At 41.8% G+C, this 16893-nt stretch overlaps 1 protein-coding gene across 10 annotated transcripts in view; it reads right to left on the bottom strand.

Annotated features, from left to right (window-relative positions):
• ARVCF (ARVCF delta catenin family member) overlaps positions 1 to 16893 on the bottom strand; it is a 743011-nt gene that overhangs the window by 370543 nt on the left and 355575 nt on the right. Inside the window, exons 1-2 of one of the 10 annotated variants that reach the window (XM_029571999.1) lie at positions 14795 to 14839; positions 3633 to 3733 (exon numbers count right to left, since the gene is read on the bottom strand). The exons of 7 other annotated variants lie outside the window; for them this stretch is intronic. The gene's annotated coding sequence lies outside the window, so the exon portion shown is untranslated. Of the gene's footprint in view, positions 1 to 1362; positions 1449 to 3632; positions 3734 to 14794; positions 14840 to 16893 lie in introns of those variants that run through there. 2 more of the 10 variants (XM_029572000.1, XM_029572001.1) reach the window with 2 other exon arrangements.

Genomic DNA, 16893 nt, shown 5'->3' with positions numbered 1-16893 from the left:
AGGTTCAACATAAAAGGTATGTGCCAAGGACTCAAGCAAAAAGATATATAAGGGAGACAGCAGAGTAGTAATGCTATATAAACCAAAATTAATGCCACTCATAATTCAATATTTTAAACCTAAACAAGAGTAAATTCAAGTTCTATTTTTATTTCAGATAGAGTACAAGTTGGAGGTTCAACATAAAAGGTATGTGGCACTTAACGGCTTGTTTATATATATAAACAAGCCGTTAAGTGCTACATTAAATTTTTTTTCAGTCCATTTTCGAACACAGCACCCTTCTACACTTTTTCTCCCTCACTCCCCCTTCCCTCCACTCAGTCTAACTCACCCTCTGTCTCCCACTGCCTCCTTCCCCTCACTCTCACCTCCCTCCCCTTCCCTCAGTCACTCCCACCTCCCTCCCCTTCCCTCAGTCACTCCCCACCCTCTCTCAATCCCATCCCCTCTTCCTCAGCCCTCCTCCACTCCCTTTTTCTCTGCTCCACAACTTCTTACCCTTCCACTTACTCACATCCCTCTGTCTCTCACCTCCCCCTCATTCTCCATCTCCCCTCACTCTTCCCCACCCCCTACCTCTCTCCCTCCCACACACTCTCCTCCCTCTCTCTCCCTCCCTCTCACTCTCTCCTCCCTCACTACTGGCTGCCGCTGCTCGACGCCGCTGCTCCTCGTCTAAGCTCGACGACACCATATTGATATATTCAGCTGACGCTCGCTGAGACAGACGTGCTTGCCCACACATGCGCAGTAGAGCTGCTCTCTACTGCGCATTTGCGGCACGTCGGTCAAGCTTCATTTATTAGGTTGATGGAATAAAAGACTTCAGATAAGAGCTCACCATGAAAAAGACCCCTGAAGTTCAAAATATCTTTAATCATGGGTCATGAAAAAACTCCCCAATTTTTTTTTTTTTTAAATAGTGAATACACATTTATCCAAACTCAAATAGTGCAAAAATTGTGTACCTAACTCAAAATGATATAAATGTACCTCAAGGACAAAATATCCACACATCAGGCATTTAAATTGTATCAAGAAACTTCCATTTGTACCATTGTTTAGTTAGATTCACTAAATATTTGCTATAAATAATTTTGGAGGTTTTTATGACCCATGATTAAAGATATTTTGTACTTCAGTGGTGGGCTGTTGTCTTTTCCTCCATTTATACATAAAAGAAAAGTGAATTTACTTTGGTTTAGGCTTAAAAATGTTTGACTAAGTACTCAAGCAAACATCCATTGTAAGAATTCAGCTCCAGGGTCACTCTAAAGATTCCAGATATCCATTTTTTTTCTATCTGAAATAAAAATTTAGCAATCCAGGTATTTTCTATAGAACAAAACCATTGCTAACCTTGGACAGAATTCACTTAAGCCCTTTTGATCACTTAGATGCAACTTGTCTGACAAGAGTTTCTAACTTTCTGCAGATTCACTTGACTGTGGAAATAAAATGCAGGATAAACATTTACAACTTTTCACCTGGAATTTTGCTTTTGCACAACACAATGGAAGTCAATGGTTTCACATGTTAAAGTGAGCACACTGGTGGACACCAAGATTCACAATCTCAACTTCTCCTGCAATTTGTACATTTGACAAACTAACTTTGTGTGTGCACATTTCCTGTAAGACATTTCACAATTTGCACAAAAAAAAACTGAAGCAAACTCTACTTCCCGTTTTATATTATTACAGCAAGGAAGTAAGTACATTATAAAGCAGAAACATTTCTAATTGCAAAGAACAGAATGACTGCAGAGATCTTGGCTTTCACTTTGGAAAATGCACTATGGCTCTAGTTACATATTGCATGCATGGTATTCAATTAATATTTTAACACAGATCAGTCAGATATGCAGCCACTTTGTATTATCAATGTGTAAAGGAAAACAAGACATCAGGGGACAATGAAAAAAAAAAGTGCCCCCAGGCACCTCTCGTGGGGCGTCATGCAATATTTTAATTAGGGTTTGCGCTGTCAAGGAGGTGCTAGGGTCAATTGTGCGCCCCTAGCGCCTCCTTGACAGCGTGCACCCAAGAGAAGCCAGCTATCTGTGGCCGTCCGCCAGTTTAGAAAACGGACCCTAAATTTATCGGCATCTGTTTTCTAAATCGGTGCACAGCCACATGTTTAGAAAACAGACGCTGGTTAACCGAGAGTCCGTTTCCCAAACCTGACCGCCGGCACTTTTTTAAAAACTAATTTTTTAAATCTTTCGTTCCTCCTACTTAATATCAAAATAAGATTAAGTAGGAGGATGTATAGCAAAGCTGTATTTTCTGCTTTTCTGTACAAATTTTGGGAGTGATAAAAAATTAACATCTGCTCTAGGCAGGCATTAATTTCTAAGTGCAAAAATGTACATATTGGACGCACTTTTTTTTTTTTTTTTTTTAATTTGGGTAACTAATAGCCTCATTAATATGCATTTGCATGTGATGAGCGCTATTAGTTTTTCCGCGATTGGACATGCATTGTGGAGGTGCTAATTCCCTTACTGCATAAGGGGATTAGGTTGTGCCTACACAACCAAGCGCACTATATTCTATAGGCCCCCAGATGTGGAAAGGACATAATTACGTTTTCTCACATCTTTGTAAATTTGTTAATTATGCATGTGAAATCTAATGGTTTTTATGCCTGTAATATTGTTATCTGCCCCAAACATTAGGAGCGGGATACAAATACTTTGTAAAGTAGTGACTTTGCAAATAAAATCAACAGTTTCACATGAACTCTCAGTGCTCACTACCACAACAGACATACTTCACATGTTCAGGAAAAAAGCTGGGCTTATTAGGGACTGTGTTCATAGCAGGAGACAATTAGAAAGCTAGGTATTTCTGACAGAATAATCACACATCACAAAAAACGGACACTGACTCAATTTAAGTGCATCTTTTTCAGGACTCCTATTAAAAATTAAAGCATTCCCTGAAGGCAGTAATCCAAACTTTTGAGTAACGCACCAATATTTTTGTGATATTATAAACTGGTTAAAATTTTTCTTCTACTAATTTCCAAGAAACTCCAAAGTTCACATCTCATCCTTTTTTATGGGGTTTTATATATACATGAATCATGTCTAGCTATAAGCTGTGGAATATTCTACATCCAAGCAGAAAACTCTGCCCCAGGATATGTGACATCAAATCATTTTGAATGTTATATAAATACACTGAATTTTGACCCCATTTTCACTATCAGGAACTTTGATATAACTTGCTATAACAAGGCTTCAACTACCCAGGTCTAGAATGACCACTGGGTCTTGTTTTCTCACAGACTGTGAGAACATGGAAAGTTGTTGCTTTGAAAACATGCTGTGTTAACTGCTCCCCACAAGCAGAGAATAGCATTTTAGGAACTAACGAGTACCCTAAATCGTCTATTACGAGAGAGAGCTCAACACACAGTACAGTGAATGAATATGTTTCCTAACATGAGAAACTTATCAAGATTCCACTAAAATAAAAAATGTATTCAAAGCTTCACAATACAAAGAACCAACATCACAAATACAGCACCAAGTGTAGGACACCACAACCACAGCCTTAGAGAGAATGCTATCCCTTCATGCAACATCAGAAAGCATGCAGTGAAAACCAAGCAATACACACCTAGTAGAGTATTAGGATCTGACTGTTAAAGATGCTGTGACATCACCCACTATGACTAGTAAGTCTAGAGAAAGCAGGGCAGCAGCCTCAAGCAGAACCAGCTGCAACAGAAGGAGGGGAAAAAATTAGTTACCAAGGCAACAGTGTACCACTTCTGAATATCAATCCTAAATATTCTTCTTTCATTAGAGTTAAAATTTTGTAGAATGAAATACATTCACAGCCAATAAAAGTTTAAGAACAATAAGTGGATAGGACAGTGACAGATAGATTATCTATTGTGATGTAAAATGAAATGTTTCTCTGATGCTCAGGGGGGGATTACAGGAAAATTTCGGCCCAGGGGATTTTTTTCAAAACTGGCCCATGGGGGTATCTGATGCCCTCATGCACTTTCCCTGCAGCATGTGTCAACCCTGGAACCCAGTAGAATTGAGCCAAAATATCTCCAAAATAAACTTCATCTTTCCTAAATAACTAAGAAGTTGAGGACATTCTAGACCATGGGTGAGCAGAGCTGCAGCCCCTGATCATCCATGCAAATTGGTTAGGCCCCCTAAACATTTGTTTATCTCTCTTACAGAGATATATCCTGGATTCCCAGTCTGGTTCTTGAACCAGTTGCAAGTAATGACAACCGCCAGCCAGTATCAGACACACACCCCCTCAATCACAAACAGATTTCAAAATTGCAGAAACTTTGGCACAATCACACTGACACCAACAAAGACATATATTTTTTCTCAAACACACCCACACACAGAGTATGTGTGTGTGTGTGTGTCTGTCAGAGAGAAAGATGCCCACACACTCTCTCTCACAGACAAAGTATGTAGGGTAGACAAAGTGTATGGGTGTGTGTCTCTCACTTTCTGTGACACAGACACACATGCACTCTCTCTGACAAAGCTACTTTTGTATTGTTCACACAGTGAGTGCAACACTACTGCCTCATGGTGTAAAGTTCTTGCTTGCTGCCAGCCCTTCCCCATTCTGCAGCAGCCCCCTCCCTTTCCAAATCCCATTCTCTAGGAGACTCAATTCCACAGCCAGCTGCGTCTCTCAGAGCTCAGTACAGTCACCTCGGTCAGAAGCCTCCCCAACATTGCACAGGCACTTCTGCCTGGCTTACTCCCTTCCTTCCTGTGCCTGTAGCTTGTCTCCACTTCTCCACAACTCTCCCACCACTCTAGTGCATATCCATTGAGTGCAGACTACACAGTCTGCTGCGTTTATGGTTCCTAGGCTGTGTTCTGCCTACCAACTTCCAGGGGAAGAAGGGACCAGAAGTGATCCATACTAGTCCCTGGGTTTATAAAAAGAGAAAATTAAGCCCTGGCTGAGAATGGAGAGAACCATTAACCAAAAGTAGCATAGCTCCAGATGGAATCCTGCTTTCTCTTGTGCAGCCGGTGCAGCCAGGGCTGGTGCAAGGGTATTAGGTATCATAGGTGAACTTTAGTTTTGCACACACTTCTAGCCCCACCCTTCCCACAAATAATTTAAAAACATGCATTTATAGTAACAGATTTTACATAAAAAAGAATATTCAGTGTTCTAAGGTAAATATATCACTTATAATGTGTATATTAATTACATGCACCACTGTGGTACCAACCAGAAAACTCTGCAAAAAAAAAAAAAAAAAGACACTTGCAGCCATATGTAATTGGGACTATTGTAAAGCATGTCAGCCGTCAGAAAGCTTTAAGTAAACTGAATTACAATATAGTAAACCTCCCATATGAAAACACTGCTAACTGCCAGCACTCAAACAGTAACAACCCTATCTATGAAAAGACAACACTGCAAATATTACACTAGGCCCTAAAAAACCAATATACCTGATATTAGGGGAAAAAAACCAAGCCAAGCTTAAGTGCCTATTACAGAAATTACATGCTAGCAGAATACCTCACCTTAGTCACACATGCAAAACACAGAAAGACCCTCACCAAATACAGAATAAAAAGAAAGCAAAACTAGAAACATGCAGCCAAAAACTAAACTGGAAACCGTAACAAGACAGACTCTGTATGCAGTGCAACAATGGAAAGAAAACAGAAATAAATATTTCTAAGCAGCTGATGAATAGAACATCCAATGATTAAAAACATACATCATTGTTTTTTTTTAATTTTCCAAACATCAATAAAATATTTCAAAACAGCAGACATCAACCACCACCCAATAATTAAAACTAAAGCTAAAAAAAAAAAATCTCTTGCTCTCCATACCTAGGAACTTTAGTCTTCAGTCACTCTGAGATGGTCGTGGATTAATCAGGGATAGGAGATGTGCACGAACTTTCTCCTTTTTCCCTATATACACATACTCTAACATACATGTTCATTCTTACACAAACTTCCATATATTCTCACACATGCTGATTGGCTCACAAACTCTGGTTCACACATGTTTACTAGTTTAAATAGTCTTCTTGCTCACACACATGCTCACTGGCTCACTCTCTCGCTCACACACATGTTCTGGAAACCACAGCAAGCCTGACTTTATTATTATGCAGCGCAACAATGGAAAAACAGAAACATCATCACTCCTCATAAAACATTAAGCAATAAAGCAAGAAATGCAAACATCATTCGTAATATTAAAACCATACTTATAAAAAGAATAAATATGTCAAGCAGGCAACAGCCAATGAACATCCAGTAATTAAAATGACTTACTTTTTTAAATATTTCCCAAACTCCCAATATTTCAAACAGCAGACACATGAAATTTAAAATAATAGGATTAAAAATCTCCAGCTTTCCATATCTGGGATCTTTAGATTTCCAGTCACTCACAGATTGTTGTGGATTGGGGAAGGGGGGCTTCACAATCTTTATCTTCTTTCTCCCCCCCACCCCAAACACACATGCTGTCACACACACAGGCGCTCTCTCACTCACATATATGCTGTCACATACACAGGCTCTCTCACTCTCTTATACACACGCAGGATCTCACACACACATGCAGGCTCTGTCGCTGTCATATATATGCAGGCTTTGACACACGTGCTCATTCGCTCTCTCATGCATACATGCGGGCTCTCACACACTACCACATGCAGGCTGACTCATACATACATGCAAGGCGCGCTCTCTCACACGCAAACATACAAACCTACAGCTTTCAGGCCTCCCTCTTTCTTCTGGGCCTTGTCTTTGCCGCTGTTGGATGGCAGCACTGTTCTTCACTGCCCAAAGGGAGGTGGAAAGAAGCCACTGCTACTGTGCGGTTCCTACAAAGTTGAGGGGGAGGGTTACGCGGCCTTGCAGGCCTCTCTTCTGGCTCCGCACAGCTGTCTTCTGGCCACGGCCGCACGGGCTTCTCCCCAGCCCTGCACAGCTCACCCGGCCCCGCACAGCTGTTTCCCAGCCACTGCAGGATGGGCTCTGCCACGGCTTTGCAGGCCTCTCTCCTGGCCTTGCACAGTTGTCTGCCACAGTCCCACAAGTTTCTCTTTGGGCTGCAGCAGCCCCACTTATTTTCTTTGGCCGGGAAGTTTAAAAAATAAAATAAAATCACATGATAGGAGCGACCGGCCCACCAGGGGAAGCCCGATCCCATGACAGGGCAATCAGCTCCTGCTGATGCTGGCGATATCTAAAGGTAGCCTCTACAACACAAACTCTAGGATTATGAGTGGGGTTCAAATGATACCAAGCATTAAACATTTTCAATTGTGACTCACTTGTACACATAGATTTAAAAAATATATAAAAGGGTACTGTGCCATGGTCTTTAAACAAATCTCTGACTTCTTAACTTCATGAATCTTAACCAGAAACCAAACTCCACATAGAAAGCCATGAACAGATTAACTAAAAGGTTCATCCTGACTATAGGTGTCATGAACAAACATTCAAAGAGCCAAAGCAAAGTTCTGCTGCTCTATTAACCGCTGTCCCAGAAGTTTTAAGTGGTGTGTCTCAGACCACTTGAAAGCAGAGCTATAAAGCCTGAATCTTTGCTCCAGATTCACTCTCATCATTCTTACATTGCCAGCCTAGGGAGTGAGGGCATGGGTTTGAGCTAGACTGGATCTATGTTGCTTGTACACTTTACAGTCAAGGACAAGTTTCATTCACTTTTTGTATTAGAAAGTTTCAAAGTTCAAAAGATCCCAGTGGAACAAGACACCATGACTGGAAAATCATCACTCTGCACAAAACAAATCTCTCTCTCTTTAAAACTGAATTTCTTTCTAAACTGCAAGGGTACAACAATGAAGAGATGAATGGTAGCTTCACAGAAATAACTACCAAAAGAAAAAATTCAGAACATAAGACTTGAGGAAGAAGAAATTACAACCTATCTGATAATTTCCTTTTCTTTAATAAGGACAGGTGGATTCAGAAACAGTGGGTTATGCACTTCTACCAGCAGATGGAGACGGAGCAAAACTGATGTCACGGTGTATATACCCCTGCACCGACATCAGCCCGCCAGTATTCTCTACAAAAGTCAGTTGTAAACAAACTAACAAAACTTTATTATTAACAGAGAACCATTCCAGCACTTAGCTAATAGGAAAACACAGAGTGTAATAACACTAGTCTAGGGACTGGATTAACACTTACCAGTAACCCCTGGAACACGCAGCCACGCAGGACAACAATAGCACAATCATCTGGCAGCCAAGGGCAGGAAAGTGGATCCACCTGTCCATATTAAAGAAAAGGAAATTATGAGGTAAGTAGCAATTTCTCTTCTCTTGGCATATGGACAGGTGAATCCAGAACCCGTGGGAGTATCAAAGCTACTCCAGAACAGGGCAAGAGGCTGGTCGTGGTCTAATCAACACCGCATGCGCAAAGGTTGTGTCCTCCCAGGCATGCACATTCATGCAGTGAAGTCTGAAAAAAAAGTGTGTAAGGAGGACCACGTCGCAGCTCGGCAAATGTTGACGGGAGACAAAAAAAGTACTCTGCTAATGACACCGCCTGAGCCCTAATGGAATAAGCCCTAACTTGACCAGGCAACAGCTGATCAGCATCCACATACGCGGCCTTGACTATCTCCTTAATCCAGCAGGCTACTGAAGCCCATGATGCCAGTTGCCCTGTTTACTCCCCTCCCCCGTGGTGAACAAACAGGCGATCCATTTTTCTGAGAGATTGGGAAACCTCCAAATACCACAAGATATGCCTCTTTACATCCAAGGGCCATAACAGGCAATATTTCTCCACATCTCTTTCCCTGTCCAACGACAGCAGGGAAATTGATTCAAGTAAAAATCCAAAACCACTTTTTGCAAAAAACGAAGGAACAGTACACAGCTATATCACCTCCGGAGTCACCCATAGAAAGGGCTCCTGACAAGACAAGACCTGCATTTCGGAAATACTATGCACCGAACAAATTGCCGCAAGAAACACCATTTTCAAGGTCAGTAACCTCAAGGAAAGGCTATGCATCGGTCGAAAAGTGTGGCCCACCAAAAAATCCAAAATTAGATTAAGACTCCACAAACACACCAGCATTTGCAAGGGAGGACGAAGATGCTTCACACCTTTTAAGAAACAGGCCACATATGGATGACACCATTCACCTGACCATGAAAACAGGCAAGAGCTGCCACCTGTACTTTAATGAATTAAGGGCCAACCCTTTACTCAATCCATCCTGCAAAAATTCCAGGATAAGCAGAATGAGGAGGAACCCCTCGATCTTCACACCAAGCCTCAAACACTCACCAAACCTGCACATAGGCTAAGGAAGTGGAGAACTTTCTCGCTTGTAGCAAGGTAGCAATCACTGCAGCAGAATATCCATGCTTCAGTAACTGAGCCCTCTTAAGACCCATACCATAAGACAAAATTGAGTTGGATCTTCGTGAGAATCAGGACCCTGCAGAAACAGATTCCTGTGAGCCAGAAATCAGAGAGGAGAGTCCACAAGGAGCCTTCATAAATCTGCATACCATGATCTTCTGGGCAATCTGGTGCCACCTTAAGCACCATCCCCCTGTCACTTTCAATCCTCTGAAACATTCTGTCCAACATAGGCCATGGTAGAAAGGCATACAGTAGTTTGCCCTCTGGTCACTCCTGCACGAGGGCATCAACGCCCAAGGACGTTTGATCTCTCTTGCGACTGAAGAAGGGATGAACCTTCACATTGTAAGAAGTCACCAGCAGGTCCAGAAACGGGAAGCCCCAGCAGTCCACTATGAGCTGGAATGCCTCATTTGACAATTCCCATTCTCCTGGATCCAGACTCTGCTGAGAAAGTCGTACCACTGTCTTTTCCTGCAACGTGTGAGACTGAGATCTCCTAAAGGCACACTTCTGCGCACTCCATAAGCTGGGCTATTTCCTGTGACACTTGCTGGCTCTTGGTTCCTCCATGGTGATTGATGTAAGCCATTGTCATCGCATTGTCTGACATTTTATTGACCACTCAACCCTGCAATCGGTTGCCGAACCGCAAGCATTGCCAACTGATTGATGCTCTAGAGACTCTTCTGCACTTCAGTGCCCTTACGCAGTCAGCTCTTAACAGTTAGCTCCCCAATCCTGTAGGCTCGCTTCTGTTGTGAGTACTAGCCAGTCCTGTGATCTTAGGGAAACCCCCTTTCTTAGATGATCTGCTTGCAACCACCACTGCAGGTTTCCATTAGTAGGTGGAGCAGAATCAAATAGTCCTGAGGGTGTGGGCTCCAACAAGGCAGCAGACTGCACTGATACCCATGGCACCATTTCCAGGGTTGCTGCCATCAATTTGAGTACCTGTAGATAAGACCACATTGTCAGGCATATAGTGTTCGTGAATAGACGCACCTGCACTATCAGCTTTTGAATACAGCCTTCTGGTAGGAACAACCTGCCCCGCTTTGTGTTGAACTGAACACAGAGATATTTTAAGGACTGGGATGGTCAAAGATTGCTCTCGGCCAGGTTCACCACCCAACCTAGCTCCTACAACAAGGAAATCACCTTGAGCGAGACCTGATGGCTCTCTTCTAAACTCTTGGCCCGAATCAGCCAATCGTCTAAGTACAGCTGAACCAGAATCCAATCTTTTCTCAACTCTGCCGCCACCACTACCACCATAACCTTGGAAAAGGTTCTGGGTACGGTGGCCAAACCAAAAGGCAGAACTCGAAACTGATAATGTTGTCCAAAAACTGCAAAATGCAGAAATTGTTGATGCTCAAGCCGGATGGGAATATGAAGCTATGCTTCTGACAAGTCCAGAGATGTCAGAAACTCTTCCGACTGAACTGCCATTATCACTAAGCATAAGGCTTCAATCCAAAAACGTGTCACCTGCAAATGATGGTTGAACCCCTTGAGATCTAGGATGGGGCGAAAGAGCCCTTCTTGGGCACATTAAAATAAATGAAATATTGGCTCACATTTTCATATGACGTGGCACTGAACTACAGCCCACGGGCTGAGGTGCCTTGACAATGTACACTCCACATTGTACACTCCTGTTTCTTCTGCGGAGAGTTGCAGATAGACACCATGAAAATCTCCCAGTAAACACTGCGAAGCTCCAGTGCATAGCCATCTCTTATCACCTCCAGAACCCACTGATCTGATGTGATCTCGACTCACTCCGATAAAAAAAGAGAGGTGACTCCCTATCTTCTGCTCCTGGGGTGGGTTGGCACACCTTCATAGGGAGGTTCACATGGCTCCACTACCTAAGCCTATGCCCCAACTGGGCTGCCTGGGACGAAAAAAATGAGACGTACCCAAAGGTCAAGCCTCTGAAAAGTTGCTCCTCTGTAGGGTCGAAAATGTTCAAAATCCCTAGTATGACCTCTTGTATTGAAGAAGTGTGGGGTCTGTTTTTTATCTTCTGGTAACAGAGGGTGGGATTCACCCTATTTATTGGCCATATCTTTATCCAGTTCACTCCCAAAAAAGAGTGAACCTTCAAAAGGCAATTTTGTAAGGTTAGACTTCAAAATTGCATTGGCCAACCAACTTCTAAGCCATAGCTGACACCTGGCCCGCCATTACCGAAGCCAGCCCTCTGGCTAAAATGCGGACCAAATCGCAGCCCACATCTGCCAAAAAGGCAGCTGCTGGTTTCATCACTGTCCTGGAATTAACACCATATTCATCAACCTCCTGAGAGAGAAGTAAACAAGAGCAAGCCACCAGGGAACAACAAGAAGTTATCTGCAAATTCATTGCCATCGCTTCAAAGGCCTGCTTAAGGATAGTCTCAATTCTCCTATCCTGTGCATCCTTCAAGGTCGTTCTCCCTTCCAAGGGGAAAGTCATCCTCTTGTTAACAGCATACACAAGCGCATCCACTTATGGACAACGCAATTGCTTTCTTGCAGCTGGCTCATCTTCCTATAAAATTAGCTTCCAGGGCACCCCATTCAAAATCAATCAATTCTTGAATGGTCTCCATAATAGGAAAGAAACATGAGGCTTTACGCAAAGAAACAGAAATGGGATCTTTCTTTGGCTCAGACATGGATGGATTCAGCCCCTGGTAATCCCAGCATCTTTAAAGTCTGGAAAATCAGAGCCAGTAATTCATCTCTGTGAAAGAAACGCAACATAGTTCTATGTGGCTCCAATCCCGGAGGAATTTCCCCATCCTCCAGGAAGTAAAGATCGGCATCATCAACTGTGCCATCTCGGTCCCTTGCATGCATGCATAACTAAGCACCCAGGCAGGTGCCCCTACATGCCCAACTAGGTGCCCAACTAGACGCACAAACTAGAAGCATTACTGGACACGAAGCCAACGCACAAGCACGAACAGACATAAGTGAAGAGGGCAGCTAATGGGCAAGAAAAACGGAATGAAAATGCCGCCACAGCCTACTATGTGGCGAACTCAAGCCTGAGAGCGGAGCCTAGCCAAAAAGGCTGCTCAACCCTCCAAGCTGCCCACGTCCCCTAAGCTCCCCCGGAGATGGAAACGAATGTTGGATTAGCGCACTGAGTGAGTATTCCAGAGGGGAGAGCCCTACTTAACTCCCCTACTTCTCTCTTCCTTCTTTTCTTTTTTTTTTTTTTTTTAATTACCTGAGCTCAGCCTGTCCAGCTGAGTGCACGGTCTGTCTCCGACTGCGGGGGGGGAGGGAACAATGACCTTCACCACCGTGCTTGGCTTCCTACATCCGCTTTCCCTCTCAGAAGGGAGATGCACGTCCACTATCTACTGGAGACGGAAAATACTGGTGGCCTGATATCGGATGCAGGGGTATATATTAGTTTAGTTTATTGTTGTTTATATACCGATGTATCAGACAAACCATCACACCGGTTTACAGGATTATAATATTATAAGAAATACAATAATTCATAAAATAGTAACAGCTAAAACTACACAGGATAAGAATAAGTTAGCTGATAAGACAAATAGTATAAGGCTCAGCATAAAAACATCATAAAATTAACTATAAAATATGTAAAAATCTAAAAAACTAAAAATATTGGTAGTCTTTACAATAAATTTAAATGATCACGCTGTTTCTATTCAATTGTTGCATATCTTGACGTCAGCTTTGCTCAGTCTCCATCTGCTGGTGGAGGTGCATAACCCACTGGTTCTGGATCCACCTGTCCATATGCTAAGAAAGAAATGTTTTCTAAAAGTAGGTAATGTACACTGCAAAGTGTCAGTAAAGCTGGCTGGAGTCTGCTTACTCCTGCTTTCACACTTCTTGTTCAAGGAGTTCTAATTTGACCCCTCAGTAACAATCTTAGCAACTAGTAGAAAAAAAAAAGGTACAAGCCAAGCAATTTCAGGCTGTTTTTACAAGAACAGGCTAACACATTGTGCAGGTGTCAAAAGAAACAAGACTAGTTAGTTTCTTTTTAATTCTGCGAGCAAAGAAACTTTTAAGGATTTCATCTATAAAACAAGGTTTTGCCAAGTTTGGAAGAAAGAGAGGAAGCTGGCAGAAAGGTTGACTGATTAATGTAGAATTTGCACACCTTCTAGGGAAAGAACTGCATCTTCTCTTCTATGGCTAAATCATTAGGCTTTGCAGCTCTCGAATTTAGTTACTGCTGCCAGGAAAGTAGATTTCAATTTAAAGACTTTTGTACAGAGTTCTAGCAGTTATATCAGCCCTAGAGAATTCTGTTTTTCTTTGCAAACTGTAATACCTTTTAATGGATCAACACAAGAATGGGCCAAAGACAATGGCGTACCTGAGCTTTCCAGACCACAAATGAAATATCTGAAGAAGGACCTATTGTAATTTAAAAGCTCAGGCACATCTTTGGATCATTTTTATGTTGATCCAATATAATGTATTCCAGTCTGCAAAGAATCTAACATTTGAATCTACAAGTATCAGCTTTTTTTTTTTTTTTTTTTTTTTTTTTTAAGAGGGGCATAATCAATTTCAACAAATCAATAAAATGTCTCCCGTGTAAATTTTAAAATGGGATATCCTAAAATTGTCTTGGTGATCCCACAGCTAGATGTTCTTTCAGGATATCCACAATCAGCAAGAGTTGGATTTGCCTATACTGGGTCTCTAATATATGCATCTCTCTCTCATGCACATTTATTGTATGTATAGACATCCTGAAAACAGTCATCCGGGAGTCACCAGGAGAGCTTTGGGAAGCCTTAACTTTAATAGCATTATTTTTAATATTAATTTTATATTTGAATACTCAAAACGATTGGAGCAAAAATCCAGGAGTGTCACATTAGCTGCTAAAACACCACAAGGAAAGGCTATAAGTCTGCCTACAGTATGCTGAGCAATCTGTCAGAAACAAATATTGTGATCCATAGTCTAATTCTGCTACCATATGTACATTTTCCTTTATTTTTATATTAACCCACATCAGTAAATGCCTTCTTTATGTCAAATATCATTTATTGAACTTACCAAACCTGCATATTTTAACATTTGAATTAAAATATGCCTTTAATCAAAATGAACCAAGAAACTATTCCCAAGAATCAAAGAACTGAATAAGATCCTAAACACCTGGAAATGCTGCGGAGAAAGTGTCCATTACTCTTGGTGGGAGGGAGTCCAAGTCAATGTGCAGTGTTAACACAATTTGGAGCCCTGATGCATGGCCTCCAGCAAAGGACTCTCGCTGCAATGACTGGGCTAAATTGCACAGGAGACGGCAAAGAATAGGGGAACAAAATCTCTGGGTAGTTGTCAGTGAAAGCTGAAGGTAGCAGATCCTAACCTCAGTTCCAATTGAGCTGGAAATCCAAAGAAACAGGAGTAAACTGCAGGGCCCATAAAATTATGAAGGGAAAAAAAAAAAAGTCTCAACATCTCATGCTGTGCAAAGATAAAATAAATCCCTTAGCCTTCCTCCATAAATGCTGGGGAGACCCATCTGGTTTCTGGGTAGACTTGTGCCTGAAGAGGCTCCAAGACAACTGAAGAAAACTGGTAGAGAAGAGAAAAAAAAGACACTGAATAGAAGGTTCTATGAAAACAAAAGCATGTGTATGAATGCACAGAAATTTTCAGAGAATCTCCATACATACAAAGGATTATATCTATTAATGTTTTGTGAGTTTCTTGAAAGAGCCAAAAATGATCACCTCTCCCTCATTCTCCAATGATTTTTAATATCATCGTAGTATTAAACAAAAACAGAAGATTTCTCTATTTAGATTTCACCTTTTCATTGGTGTTGTACTTGCTGGCTGCAGGACTCAATGGCCAGTTTCCCTTACCTGACACTGTTTCGCGGTAGGATCGGGCCCAGGTTCCCTAGCAATGGTGGGGAGACACTGCCAAAGCACAGCGCTGCTCTTGGCCTCGGGCCACCAGCCCGACGCCCTGAGCTCCACCAATGCTGCTGACTCTCCATCAGATTTTATGACATGTGCACGCCACATGTTATAAAATCGGCATGTCCATGTGCGCATGCCGGGAACTGCACGCACATGGACGGCCGCGCACTCCTTTTAAAATTGACCCCTAACTGCACTAACCACAACCTCTGGCAACAAATTTCAGAGCTTAATTGTGCGTTGAGTGAAAAAGAATTTTCTCTGATTATTTATTTATATACTTTTTTATACCGTCGTATAGCACAGGCCGTCACAATGGTTTGCAAACATAAGAAAATAAAATCTTCATCCGTAAAACAAAATAAAAATACAACAACAACAATAATAATGAATTGAACAATAAAGTTATAATAATAAAGGAAGAGGATATAGAAATTATTAACAACTAGCCTTAAAGTTCCTAAAGATAAGGTAAGAAAATATAAACATTAATAATCCAAAATTAATTATAATAAATAAATCATAAAACTATAAATAGCATGGAATAAAATAAATGTGCTACTTGCTAACTTCATGGAGTGTCCCCATGTCCTTCCATTACCCGAAAGAGTAAATAACAGATTCACATTTATCTCTTGTAGACCTCTCATGATTTTAAAGATCTCTATCATATCCTCCCTCAGCTCTCTCTTCTCCAATCTGCTCTGAAGCGCCAAAAAATGGAATATAAATTAAATAAATAAAAATCCACCATACTTCTTGAATGTGTGCATTGGGGATGCACAGTAAAACAGAAACACAGAAATGATGGCAGAACAGGAGCAAAATGATCCACCCAGTCTGCCCAGCAAGCTTATGCCAGTATCTGCTGCACTGTGCAGGTTACCCCCATGCTTAGTTCACTAGACCGTAAAAGTCAGGGCCCTCTGATACTGTTTAAATCCAATTTCCCTTAACCATTGCGGTGAAAGCAGACAGCAATGTTGGAGTTGCATCAAAAGCATCAGACTTAGTGATTACGGGTGGTAAACACCACATCCGCTAGTTACCCCCATGTTTATTCGTTCCCCATACGTAGAAGTCGGGGCCCTTGTTGGTTGCTGTCTGAATGAAGTTCCTCTTTTCTCACTGCTGTTGAAGTAGAGAGCAATGACGAAGTTGCATCAACAGCATCAAGGATTAATTGTTAAGGGTAGCAACCACCATATCAGCAAGTTACCCCCAGTTACCCCCATGCACTATTTCCAACCTCTCAACTTTAGGGATCCATAGTGTTTACCCCATGCCCCTTTGAATTCCTTGACTGTTTTCATCTTCACCACCTTCTCCGGAAGGGCTTTCCAGGCATTCACCACCCTCTCCGTGAAGAAATATTTCCTGACATTTGTTCTGAGTCGTCCTCCCTGGAGTTTCATTTCATGACCCCTAGGTTCTATTGATTTCTTTCCAATAGAAAAGTTTTGACGATTGTGCATCATTAAAACCTTTCATATATCTGAAGGTCTGTATCATATCACTCTTGCACCTCTTTTCTTCC

Source organism: Rhinatrema bivittatum, chromosome 11 (genome assembly GCF_901001135.1).
Source record: "Rhinatrema bivittatum chromosome 11, aRhiBiv1.1, whole genome shotgun sequence".
In the NCBI taxonomy this organism is placed as follows: Eukaryota; Metazoa; Chordata; class Amphibia; order Gymnophiona; family Rhinatrematidae; genus Rhinatrema; species Rhinatrema bivittatum.
The sequence above is the reverse complement of the archived record's forward strand: the minus strand, read 5'-3'. Positions and strand labels throughout refer to the sequence as shown.